This window comes from Pundamilia nyererei, unplaced genomic scaffold (assembly GCF_000239375.1).
Source record: "Pundamilia nyererei isolate P.nyererei 1_Seehausen unplaced genomic scaffold, PunNye1.0 scaffold00010, whole genome shotgun sequence".
Lineage (NCBI taxonomy): Eukaryota > Metazoa > Chordata > Actinopteri > Cichliformes > Cichlidae > Pundamilia > Pundamilia nyererei.
The window spans coordinates 418,524-432,687 of record NW_005187411.1 but is presented as its reverse complement, the minus strand read 5'-3'; the positions used below and the strand labels follow the sequence as shown (position 1 = coordinate 432,687).

Here is a 14,164-nt window from a genome sequence, read left to right as displayed (position 1 = left end):
GTGTGTGTGTGTGTGTGTGTGTGTGTGTGTGTGTGTGTGTGTGTGTGTGTGTGTTGATGTCTTAATTTCATTTTACTGGCAGTGACATCAAAATACTAAATAAACAAACAACCACGGCGCAGAATACCCAAATTAATCCGCTCAGAGAGTGACCTCTTATATCAGCTTTTAAATTTCATGATTTCGACATTAATTTAGACAAATTTGCATGGCTGCGTTCGGGCAGAAATATTCCTTTTAGGCACTGCCATTATAGTAATTACAACACCAGAAGACTCTATTTATCTACCGTTCAACTTGATTAACTAAAACATCCAGATATTTCTCACTGGAGTAACAGCATTTAATTATGCCAATTAAATGGATTCAAACAAACAAAAAAACCCAACTTCCCTTTATATTAATGCACGTTTGTGAAAGCTGTGAGCTTTCTAAAGCAGTAATTTGCAGTTAATTTACATTTCATTGACTAATTAATAGATTTAACTGTTCTGGGATTTGATATTTTGACATCTGGTAAATCTCAGCAGGAAGGTTAAATAAAAAGAATAGTTCATAATTGGGTGGCTTGGTCAACTGCCAGCGAGCGGTTTTGCTGCTCTGTCCCTTTGTTTGTCCGATGTATCATTAATGAGGTTAATGACCCTGAACAATGAATAAACTTGAATCTCTATTTTAAATAGATGGTACAATCACATAAAGCACTAGATCTCTTTCAGTATATGTGCGGCCTGAAATGAGTATGTGAGCCTCCCTCTCAGAGAGCGCCCTTCTGCAGTATCTTCCATTGCGTCATCGTACTAAATTATATACACCATGGACCGCGATAATGTCGTTAAAAGCGATGTGAAGTCTCTTTTGCTCCCCATTTCTCCATCCCCTCCCCGTCTAGCTCACAATCTCATGTCTCCTTACTCCTCTTTGTGCATCTTATCTTTTCTTCATTCTCTTTGTCTCTCATTTACTCTTTGAAGAATATCCTACTTTTTCCAACATGCCATACATCATTCCGGGCTCAGGCTATCGACTTAAATTTAAGACCTGTGTGCAACTACTGTGGCACATGCATGCAAAATTCATAACCTTCTCTGAAATATATCAACAAAGGCGCAGCAATGGAATCTTTCTAGAAAGAAAAATAAGTCACTTTGACTAACACGCGACCAAATTATGCTAGAGAGGGAGCGCTGAGGTAAAGCCTCAGATTAGAGAGTTTCCAGTAGACTGGAGAGACAAACATGCCAAGTGACAGAGGTTGGAAGACTCAACTTTAATGCTGTCATCTTATCCAACACAATTCATGTACGACTCCCAGTGGGTTCAGAGCTGTCTGATTTAGCTGGGAAGCACATACACACACACACTCATAATACCACATAAAACCCTTAGATTTAACTGTGGTCTGAAAGAAGGATCTGCCACAATCCTGTCAGTGGCTGACTTGGACAAGTGACACTGAAGAAGGGGGATGAAGCTGTCTCAGAGGAGCCAACAGGCATCTGATTTCCACAACACAGAAGCTACATAAAGTCATTATGTGTACCAGTCCCAGGTGACCTGCACACTCTAGTTATACAGAGTGTATCTGTCAAGTCAGCTTCAATCACAGAAAGAAAGGATCCACTTCCTCACTGTACAAAAAGCAGCGCTGAAGGAAATGTAAATCCCTGAGATTTGCAGGGATTTTGAGAGTTGCCAAGAAATGATGTAAAGTATATGTGCAAATGAGAGACAGGGAGGCTCTTAAGCAGTCAGCAACATTGTCACTCTTGACTCAAAACACTGAGCATCTAGCAGGGTTGGGCAAAAATTCAATTTTGGCTTCAGCTCATTATTATTTTCACTGTCAATTAATTTGTACCGAGAGAAGAGAGCAGGTGGAGGAAAACCTGGGGAGGTGACGATATGCACTGGAGAGAAGAGGACTGAAAGTCGGAAGAAGCATGAAAGATTATGTCTGATTGAGAGGGAGACAGGTGTAAGACTGAATCTTCAAGCAGTAGATGTAGAGAAGGTTGATGAGCTTAAATATCTGGGGGTCCGCCATCCAGGGAAAAGTGTAATGGAGAGGGGAAAAGAGTGCAAGCACGGTGGAGTGTGTGGAGATGAGTGTCAGGGATGATTTGTGACAGAGGGATAGCAGCAAGAGTGAAAGGGAAGGTTTACAAAACAGTACGGAGACATGCTATGAGGTATGGTTTGGAGATGGTGGGACTGACACAAAGTGTAGAAGTGAAGGAGGACACGGAGTAGGTTGGTGTGACAGTGGGGGATGCTAGGGACAGGCAGAGAATTCACTGTGGCGACCACCTGCTTCTCATCAGCAGTGAGGATTCTTGGCTCACAGGTTGGCTGAGTTTTAAAGAGAAGTTTGTGCTTGATTTGAGGTTCATAGTGCTTCCGCAAATAGGCACACACAACAGGTAAAAACAGGACTTCCAATTAATGATCTAAACATAGCAGCAGTGCTGGAAGGGTTCAGAGGTGCACAAGGAGAAACCTCGATGGGACAAAATTTAAATCAGGTCATGCTTTTTGCTTTATATTGGACACACTGTTAGATTTCATTTATTATGAATGATCTTAGGCATCAAGAATTTGTCCTTGGTGCTTTTCTAAAATTTCTGCCATCTTCTGGGAATTCTCTGACATTTTTGTAGGCGATTTGATTAATTGATTAATCAGAAAGAACATAGAGAGATGACTTTATTGAACATCCGAGTCTCAAAATCTGTGTGCATAAATAAAAAAAAATCTTTACCATATAGTTGAGTTTGAAAGAAAAAGACTCCGAAAGAAAAATTCAACCACAATACCACAACTTTATTGATCCTTTGGGAAGTTATTCTTATATTTCGAGCGAACGCATCTGTATGGAAACAGCCAGCAAGTTGACTCAACTGTCTGAATTTTGGAGTCTGGGTTAATGATACAGCAGATAAAGTCAACAATCGCAGGTTGGGAACCTTCCTCATAGAAAATACAAGGCATTGAGTTGCTATAGTCTCTGACTGGCCTCCTCTTCTTCTCTACTTGTGAAAAGCCATTAAAGACCACAAAAACGGGAATTCTTGCATGCAAAGACAATAAATCATCTTAACATAAATACACATGCTAAGAAAAACTAAATCTGTTATACTGCATTACACCATGTTTACCCTGATGTTATATTCGTCTCTAGGATATACTTTATAATTAGTATTACTTAAAAATCACATTAGCCTTGCTGTATCACAGATAAGAAAAGTGACTCTTCTTCTTCTTGTTCTGCTTTTTTCTCCTCTCCCTCCCTTTTTCGTTCACATACAACATGCACATGAAGAGTTCATTAGAAAGATGATTAAACCTTTGTTCAAGCTACCACAAAATCCTCTCATTTCGACCTCCGCAATGTTAGAAACGCTGAGAGAGGTGAAGAGGTTTCACACTCCACTTGCAGAACTATATTTAGCAGTTTTGCCATCTCTTAACACAGTGAAAAGCACGAGATGAGAGGCAGAAGAGAGAGGTGTCATATTTTAATTCGTTTTCTCTGCGGGAAATGAAACGATCCTCGCATACAGCTGCATGCAAATGAACACGCATGCACCCACAACCAAAAACACCCCTGATCGAATGCTGAAGAGGTAAAAAACACCGCTTCCCTCAGAACTTTCATGTGGGACGATGTGGTGATGATTAGTGTTGTGAAGCTGGGAGGTTCTTCTCCCATGTGATGCCTGAGTGAACTGTGGAAATTAGAGAAGCTATGACAGGAAACTTTAATTAGAAAACTCTGCTATACAGTAAAGCAGTGGATGACAGCAGATCATTAGATGAAAAGTGATCCCGTATCTGTTCAGTCAATCTGAAGCTAAAAGGAAAATTAGCTTAGGTTTGCAGCAAAGGCTGGAAATGGGGAGGAAATTTAATTCGTTCAGTTCAATTCAGTCTATTTATATAGTTCCAAATCACAACAGCACCTTACTGTATACATTATTTCAATTGCTTTATGTGGTAAGGTAAAGACCCTGCAATATTAGATAGAAAGCCCAACAATCACACAACCCCCTGTAGCCAAGCAGTAGGCCACAGTGGGAAGGAAAAACTCCCTTTTAAGAGGAAGAACGAGGTGCAGGGAGGGGCAGAGTGGGCGTGAGCACAAAAGGCAACCTACAGGAGAGAGAGTAAAGCATGTGGCTTAGTAATTTTGAAGATAACAAAACCTGCATACCAGTATTACCAGGACTGCTTAACAGGGACTTTGTGTTAAATCTATACTGTATAAGTGTCATAACCACACCTCTGAAAACGTATGCTAAAACTTGAAGTGCACTTCCCTAGAAATGTTACTACACAGCTATCGTGATCTGTCCACTTCTGTCGATTTCTCCTATCCATTTATGGTTGCTTGTTTGAGTGGATTAGTGAAAGATTAATATAAATTATGTATCATTGAAAGGACAGACTTGAATGTTAGGCTAGTTCATGGGTAGCACTGCCCAAATTAGATGAGTTTAAGTATCAGGGGGTCTTTTTCATGAAAGAATGAATACTATGTCACTCTCTTGTGGTGAACAAAGACCTGAGCCTGAAAGCAAAGAGCTGCAACTATTCAATATCAAAAGGAGCCAGATGTGGTGGTTTGGGCATCTGTCCAGGACATTTCTTTGGTCCCTCCCAAGTGAGGTGCTTCGGGCATGTCTTACTGGAAGGAAGCCCAGGGGCAAACCCAGGACATGATGTAGAGATTATATCTCTCGACTGGATTGGGAACGCCCTGATGTCCTTCCAGATGAGCCAGAGATGCATCCAGCATCAGAAGATGGATGAATGGATGTCTAACTGCTCAAAACTTATATACATATCATTGAAAAACTACTAAAGCTACTACTACTACTACTACTATGTCAGAAAGGCGGTATGCAAGATTTTCAATATATGCCTTTTAAGTTCTTATTTAATAAGAGCTAGAAGATATGGATAAGGGTTAGCATGTGGTTAATTTTTTATAAATAAAGAGATGAGTTTACAAATGGAGAAAGGAAGAAAGAGAGAAGGAAAGGGAGGGATCAAACGGGAGAGTAGGGAAGCAGGAGAAGGTGGCAGTGCCTGAGTGGCTGAATGATATACCCACTCTTAAATAATGATATGAATATTTCGTTGAGGTGGCCTTCAACTTTGCGCCGCAAATCACAGCAGGTCCTTGCAATTTTAAAGCCCCGGGGCTTCAATTATTCAGGTATCATTCCTTTAACAATATTTTTCCATCACAGGACAATTTAGCCAGGTAGTAAAATCGGGGACTTTTCTGCCTTGTCTGCCTCTGAAAGCACTCATCTCAGCGTGTGAGGAGAGGAACACATCCACATCTAAGACAGAAACACCCACTATCAGAAGGGTGCAGAAGGGAACAAAGGCAGCCAGAGGGAGGAAGGTGGTGTGTGTGTGTGTGTGTGTGTGTGTGTGTGTGTGTGTGTGTGTGTGTGTGTGCTAGATTTCATTATGAAATACTCAGAAAATGAGTCTCAGAAATACACTTTTTTCCTTATGACTGACGGCACATGAACTTAATCAGGTCTCCTGTTGCGTTTGATGCGGTTACCGCATGTCCTAATTACCTCATTGTCAATTATTTTTTGCATTACTTATGACTGAATGCATCTCAGGGGTTCTGGGGATGAATTTCTTTCAGAGTATGCCAAAAAAAGGAGGGAGGGGGGTTATACAGAAATCCAAGTACACTCTTGAGATCAGAATTGAAGATCCACAGCAAGAGCAGAAACACAACTTTCCTTTGCACAGTTTGCCCAGAGGTTCAGAATAGAGATCAGAGGCACTGCACGAACTTGTGGCCAAAGGTTTACTGTAACAAACAGTGCCAGAGACATAGCTGTACCAAAAGCACCCTTACCTTTAGAAGTCAGCATCTGGGGGAGAGCATTCTCTGCTGTGCTGCAAATCCCCCCTGGAAAACCCCAAAAAAGACCTGACATCAGTTATAACAATGATTTCAAGAGATGCCTCAGGGCCCCAGCAGTGATGTGGTCAGCACTGCGGCTACAGTAAATGAACGAGTTTGTCTCAAAGTGGGGATGGATCTGTCTGCATTCCCATCAAAAATCCACTCATCCATCAATTTTCACCTCATTAATCGCTCACACAATCACTGACACATTTTGCCCCCTGTCAGTGCTCATATTACCTCATAAGACATATGGAAGTTGTCATAATCGTGCAAATTAAAGCACATTTTCTGGTCATTCACGCCACAATAACCTCTGACATCTTTTTCATCCTAGTCCAATGCAATCAGACAACTGTGCGCAAAATTACTAGAAAGAGCTGTGAGATAGATGTTAAACCCTCTAAAAATAAAAATCGATTTTACTCACCTTACTGTCCACATCATTTCAAGTAACGTCTAAACTACTACTACAGTAGAGGCGATTTTTCTTTTTCTTTTTTGGGGGGCGAAATAAAATTGAAAATCCTTACTTTTACGATATAAACACATCTAATGCTTTAACCGAATTGGCGGCTGGAGGTCAATTTAACAGCTGTTACATCACTGATTAGCCTCATTTTACTCAATTAAGCAGATAAATTAATGCGCACAGCTGTTAAGTGGCGCGCGGATGACTGTAAATCCAGTCATGCCCTACCTTTTCGGACTGAATGTCTCAGCAACCTGTTAGAGAGACGTTTCTTTTCTTTTCTTCCCTTCTTCTTATTTGCACCGCTGTCGGTCCGGTGTTACGCGGCTCCACAGACAATAAAGTCCAGTGATTTCCTCTCCAGCACCGGTCATTAAAGGTGCCCGGAGCCCCCCTGTGCTGGCTCTACAACCGGAATCATCACGTCATTATCCGCCGTTGGTTATCCCCTCTTGACCACGGTTTTACTCACAGCATGGAGCCAGTGAGGGCCTGTGGGAAATCTCATGGCATCCGACCGCTCTGTGAAGCGCTAAAGACGGATGAGACCAGGCGGTAGTCCGGCTGCAGAGTGTCACCGCTCGGCATGGCCGCGTTTTCAGCGAGGTTCTCTGGGGGCGTTTCGGCACCTGCTACCGCCGTGCCCGGTGGGGCGGGGTAGAAAGAACAGTGGGAAGAGTGAGACTGTGTCAGCTGTACCGTGTGATATCATTTTACAGGACGGTGGAAGGGGTGGTGATGGTAGTGGTGGGGGGCAGAGGGTCGTCACCAGTATGACATGAAAGCGTAAAACGGGTGCATGATATACTCGGCTGCAGTGGGAGAGGTACACACGGACTCTGCGGAATCCAAAGGACATCCAAAACATGTCATGCCACTTGTCTCAGTAAGTCATAAGCTTGAAAGAATCCAGAAAACCAACCCGCCATATCATGTCTACACAGGATTGGAGATTTTTTGACAGGAAAATCTCCCCAGTAAAAAAAGAAAAGTTGTGGGGAAAGAAGAGGTTAAAAGGCTGAGTGACACACACACACACACACACACACACACACACACACACACACACACACACACACACATTAAGACTGTAAAAAAATCTCTTCTGAATTGAAGCTGCCCCTGGATCTGATTAATGTGCAGCAACTATATAGCAAATATAGAGGTCATACTCAAGGGTGAGCGGTGACCTTGCTTCAGTGCTCCACTTTTACTTTCCTCTCTGGTTAAGGACTACAAAATGCAACAAGTAGGTTACAGGCTACACAAAACAGCTACTAAAAAAAACTCGAGCCACTATTTGTGCTGTCCTTGGTGCTGAAGTCGACTATAAGCAAAACAGAGGGCAGGGTGATACGCAGCTAAAGGACTGTTCCATAAATCTCATCGTCATCCTTTTAAGTCCCTCAAGCAGCTGCAGACAACTCTCTCAAATGACTTGAGCAAACAAGGTCCATCTTGACAGTAATATCCACATAGCATACACTGTGTGCATAAATATTTGGAAAGTGTTCTGCCTTGAGTATTCTAGTCTTACCACCTGCGCAGAGAGATTTAAAAAATCTTTTAAAAGACGTACGATAGGAGGTTAGATCCACAAATATGTTATTCTAAACTATTGGCTCACACGGTGTTTAACAAAGCAGTGAACACTCTTCTCATCAGTGTTTCATAGAGAGTCAAGCTCTCTGGGTGACCTTTTTACAACCATGATGTTAGCCTTGTTCCACCAGCACTGCATAATTTGTCGCCCCTAATCTAATTTTATTAAAATCTGTATTTTCTTTATGTTATTTTTGAAATCCTATTAAGGTTTGTATAGCTACTAAAGAGCTTTGGCATGTTTCCATATGAAAAATAGATTTAATTCACACTGAAAAGTCAGAAAATGTAAAAAAATAAAAAAATAAATAAAAATAAGTCTTTCATATAGATGCAATGCCCTTGAAATAGCTGAATTATTTAGGCATGCTCGGTGGATAGTCCATGTTTTGCTGCAAATATTCAACAGGATTGTACATAAAAGAGAGAGAATGTTTACAAGTTGAGGCATCATTATTGACCAAGGAATACCTCACGATAGATTTTTGGTCAAAGGTTTTATAAACAGCCTTTGGAAGGTTGTGGTTGCTGCTTCAGTGAAATCTGATCACAAACAGATGGAGAGAAAAAAGCGACTCCACAGATGCTTTAATATTGATAACTGAACACCTAATACTTACGCATGTGTATATTCAGTTTTGGATACAGCGAGCTCATTGCATTTATTCAACAATACATTTAATCCCGAGGAGTACAATTTGCCTAATAATTGTGTGTGCAGTATAATGAGGAGATTTAGTCTGGCTAAACTCTTCTAAGTATAATCTTGATCCAGAAAATGGCTCTTCAGCATTTCTCTGCTTCTCTGTGTCTCCCTGGCTAAGTTAAGCTAGCTTTGTAGCACGCGGCTGATGAAGGCAGGCCAGTGGGGAGCGCTGAGATTACTGCTCAAATTGAATAAAGGAGTCGACACATTACAGCAGCTTAGATGATACACCCCACTGCACTGATTAACTCAAAACAAGCCCAGCGTTATACACGGGAAACAGAAACACACATAAACACAAAGCCCACAAGCCATGCGCATAAACCTGGCCAGCCCCCCTCTTTAACACCATTTTCTCTCTGCTACACACACGCGGCTCACAACCGCTCGCCGTGGCCTCTGCCTCATGACTTGAGTTCATTACTGCCTTGGCAGGAGTCCTCCTATGAAATTAGAATGACAACAGGAATGACACAGAGTGTAGCAGTGGAAAGTTTACACAGGGTGAAATCGAAAGAGAGTGTGTGCGTGTGCGCACGTTAAACAAATCTAATCTAATCGTCTCCGATTCATGGGCAAGCTTGTCTGCATGCATTTGTGATACACTTCCTCTTTGCGTATGTACCCAGGCTAGGAGATGGAGACAGAGAGCGGATGAGACAGAATGGCTTCTGACAGGAGAGCACAGCATGAGCACAACTCTCTGGGACAAAGTCACAAAGCCTTTCTCAGCAGGACCACCAGCTACTGTTGACAGTGCCGGCTGAGTTTATTTGCTGGTAGTACAACTTGTGACACAGTTACATAGCCCAAAGGCTGAATTAGAACTTTCTTAACCAAAGAAGCACTGGGAAGCTGCTGGTCTCCATGGTTAGACACCAAGGAAAGGCTACTTATCCAGTTCCTCAAAAGCAAAAGACACTAGCAGTGAATGAGCAGATTGGATGCTGCATATATGCCTTGTTTCAGCTGCAAATTTTACCCCAGCTTCATGGTTGGTCTAGAAACAAGTTGTTAGAAATGTCATCCTTTATTTGTGTAGCATTTAAAGATAAAGACAAATACATTTTTACCCAGGCGAGCAGTATTGAATGGCTGTCATTTGTTTGCCTACTTTGTATCACTGAGACTCTAGACTTTGGTCTAAATTTGCAGTACTTTATACATTTTCCTGGCCTGAAAAGTGAAGCCGGTGCAGAAGCATAGGGTGACTCCTTTGAGTGTAAAATTAAGACACCAGAATGGGGAAGAAAGGGGATTTAAGGGACTTGGTTGTTAGTGTAAGACAGGCTGGTCGGAATATTTCAGAAACTGTCAGGGTTGTTTGGAAAAATTCCAAACAACTCTGTCTAGGGTTTAAAAAACAAAAACAAAAAACAGTTTATGTCAGGGGTCAGAGAGGAATGGCCAGCCTGCTTTGAGCCGAAATGGAGGCAACAGTAGCTTAAATAATCATTTATAACAACCAAGGTATCCAGAAGAGTGTCTATGAATGCACAAAAAGTCTAATCTTAGAGCAGATGAGCTACAGCAACGGAGGACAACTCTGGGTGCTGCTACAGGAAACTGAGGCTACAGTTTCAATGGCTTTAACAAAACTGGACTCTAGAAGCCTGGAAAACATTGGCTTGTCTGATCTGTCTGAAGGTTGCGTCATTGTGACACATTTAGATGGCAGGTGTGTAAACACTGGTGGTGTAAACAATGCTAGCGGTGGTGTAATGGTGTGTGAGATATTTCTTTGGCATATTTTGGGTCCCTTAGTACCAGCTGAACATCGTTTAAGTCCCACAGCGTACCTGAGTATTGCGGCTGACCGCAGTACACCCATCTCCTGTTGGCTGCTCCCAGCTCTTTAACACACCATGTCACAGAGCTCAAATCTGATTTCCTACACATGAAACCGTGTAACCAAATAGCCTCCAGAGTCACCAGATCTCAACAAAATACAATAGAGCACATTTGGGAAGTAGTGGAACGGGAGATTCGCATGCTGGATGTGCAGCTAACAAATCTATGTGATGCTGCCATGTCAATATGGACCAAAAGCTGTGAGGAATGTTTCCAGCACCTTAAAAGAATTAAGAAAGCTCTAAAGGCAAAAGAGGGACCAACCCAGTACTAGCAAGGTGTGCTCAATGAAGTGCCCAGTGATTATATGACAGCAACCATATGTATGTGTTTCACTGCAGGTGCAAACTTGCATGTGACAAATAAAGGTTTGTTTGATTGATTGATTTGATTGAACTATTAGTTTGTTATAAAGTACAGAATGTTCAAAATGAGATTATTTTGGCTAATCAGTTTAATATTTACAAAAAAACCAAAAAAAAAAAAAAACACTTTAAGTGTCTGGCCTTCTTTAAGTTGCTTGAAGACGTTTCACCTCTCATCCGAGAAACTTCTCCAGACCCCCAAAAACACTTTCCTGTAAGCCTCAATTGAATTTTGATTTGATTTCTAATTAGGTCATTTTTGCATGCTGGTAGAGCAAATTAAGCTGTGCACATGGTAAAAATTATCCTCAGAACGTTAGCACTGCTCCTGTGAGCAGACTGGCTTTGTAGCGTCTATATTAAGTCAAAGCGCTGTTTGTCTCAGAGGCTACACTGCAGGGTAAGATGTGTTTTTTTGTTGTTGTAGTTGTTTTTCATGACAACTGTGAACAAAACACATCACATGGAATCTGGTCTTTTCTTAGTCCTGAAGTGGGCCACTTCTATATGTGGTCCCAAAAGAGATACTTTCTTTCCTCTCCTCAGTCTGAACAGTCAAATAAGAAATCATGAGACTTTAATGTCATTTGTCTAACCGGAGTGTGCTCTCTATCCAAACCAGACTCACTAACATATCTGTAGACACAGAAAACACAATATATAACCAAGAAATTACAATGAACCTTGTCTAAAATAAAAACATATCAAAAACACACCACTTCAAACTTCAGACAAAGCCTGAAAACTTGCCAAGTAAAGAAAATGATGTCCCACAACCCATTTATGTCAAAGAGGAGAATATAGCTACAGTTTAAATTATCCGAGTAAAAGCACAAGCTGATTAACTTTTAATAGACCTGCTCTTATATACAGTACATTACTAGCAGGATAACAAAACAGGAACATTGCATGAAAGGGACCAGACTCTGAGACAACCTCAGCGAATACGTTAAGCTGAAAGTCTGGTTCCCTTGCACCCACTTTAAATGAGTGCTTACATGCACCACTCTTCCAAAGGCCAAATAGCCTTCACAAGTGTTTTTTTTTTTTTTACACCTAAATAAACTCAAGTGCCTTCAGTGGCCTCTGAGCTCACCAGATTGAGGCATCAATAAACCTTTATGTGAAATCCTGGAGGGTGAGTAAGTAGAGTGTGAAACTAGATTTTCAACTCCTTCAACCTTAAAGATGTTTTTGGGTGTAGTACACACAGTTTGGGAGAGGCAGGCCTGTAGCAGCAGTACAGAGAGGACTGAAGCTTTCCTGAAGCTAGCGGTTGTTCTTATTAGTTCAAATTCAAAATGCCCTCCCCCACCCCCTCCCTCCCTTTCCTCTTCAAAGCTGCAGTATCTTGAATTTAGTGTTATGTAGGACAAGTAGCCAGTTCTTAATATCCTGTATTCTCCACAGAGGAGATTTATGCAGCTGATCTACCACTGAGGCAATGCTTAGACCAATATAGTCAAAGCTAATTAGATCTGTTTGTCACCACCAGCAATGCTCTGCGGTGCTGTAGAGTAGAACATATTTGCTGCCATACATCCAGAACGATCAAATTAATTCCACATTGTACCATTAAAAGGAGTGTAGAAACACGATCCTTCCCACAGGTAGCATTGATTAAATTTTAACCAGGCTTCATCCCCCCCCCCCCTTATTTTGTGGTATTACCAAGAAGCAGTTGTTTTTATTATCTCACCCTATTATAATCTATGATTTGTTGATTATATTTTGTATCAACATGCATTATAATCCAAATCTGTGAAAAATTGACTAAATGGGTCAAATCTGGGGGCCATGAGGGATGCTCTCTGCAACTTCTGGGTTGCAACTTCTGGCCGCTGACTCTGGACATAGCCAGTGGCTGTTTGACACCCCTGCACCTCCTGAAGCTCCATTGTTCAACTGAAGGAAAAAAGCACCCCAGACCACTGTGGCACGTAGAAAACATCTCAGGTGGCTTGTCATGCCAGTAACCTTGGAAACCATTAGGACCATCAAGGTTAAATTGTTCTTATCAGAGAATAAAACTTTCTTCCACCCTTCAATGTCCCATGTTTGGTGCTCTCTTGCAAAGTCCAAATGGTCAGTTCTGTGGCGTTCAAGGGGACGAGGCCTTTGAAGACATTTTTGGTTTTTGAAGCCCAACTTCAGTCTCAGTTGCTGTCTGATGGTTACGGGGCTGCAGTCGGCACCAGTAACAGCCTTGATTTGGGTCGAGGATCGTCCAGTGTCTTGACGGACAACCAATTGGATCCTCCAGCTCAGTGCTGGTGAAATTTTTTTGGGTCTTCCACTTGACTTTTTCGTTCCATGACTCTCAGGATCATTTAAGAAATTCCAAATGACTGTCTTAGTGCATCCCACCTCAGCTGCGATGGCGCGCTGCGAGAGCCCCGGTTTATGCAGTTCAACAACCCGACCACGTTCAAAAAGGGAAAGTTTTTTGCCTTTTTCATTAGAACGTTGTGACAGTGTGACTACCTGACAGAAAATGACAACGAATCCACATTTTTGCAGATTTGGCCTTTTAAAGGCATGTGGTCTCAAACTTTTGATCAGCTCTAAAACATCATGTTTCAGTTTAAGTGTTGTTTTCAATAAATTGCATGCTCAAAAGAATGTTTTGTCGCTCTGCCATTTCTTCTTGTTGCACATTGAAGCTCTACTTGGAACCTTGTTAAGATCTAACCATTCAAAATAATTTTTTTTGCCATTTTTCAAGTGGTCTTAAACTTTTGATCGGGACTGTACTTCCATCATTATTAAAATAAAAACTTTTTCTTTTGTTTGCCCTACGAATCAATCAAACTTATAACGGCACCTAACTCATGGATGAAGCAGTGTCGTGACGAAACATAACAGACAACTTAGCACAGAACTAGTTATAAACTCTATCTTTAAGCACTTTACTAGCAACCTCTTGTAAAAACACATCAGTTATTTCATAATTAGCCTTTTTATCTAACTTTATGAAAAATGCCAAAGATAACATAGTTTGACAGGAATAAAAGAGTATTTTTGTACCAGCAAGGTGAACTTGGCATATCTCAGCAGTGCAGTGTGTTCTTAAAAATTCTTAGGAAATTGGACAAGTAGAGGACAGAAGTGGAGCAGAGGAACAGTATCTAATAGTCATATCCTTAAGATATCCAGCAAAGACCTGAAACAGGACCCAAGAGATGCATCCTGATCCTTTAAGTTGATGCGTCTACTGTTCACTA

The 14,164-nt window shown here is 41.4% G+C and overlaps 1 long non-coding RNA gene across 1 annotated transcript in view; it reads right to left on the bottom strand.

Annotated features, from left to right (window-relative positions):
• The window catches only part of LOC102195270 (uncharacterized), a 10,764-nt gene extending 3,713 nt beyond the window's left edge, over positions 1-7,051 (bottom strand). The window contains exons 1-2 of the long non-coding RNA XR_311469.1: positions 6,645-7,051; positions 5,894-5,947 (exon numbers count right to left, since the gene is read on the bottom strand). This is a non-coding gene — a long non-coding RNA (uncharacterized LOC102195270). The remainder of the gene's footprint in view (positions 1-5,893; positions 5,948-6,644) is intronic.
• Between the last annotated feature and the right edge of the window lie 7,113 nt (positions 7,052-14,164).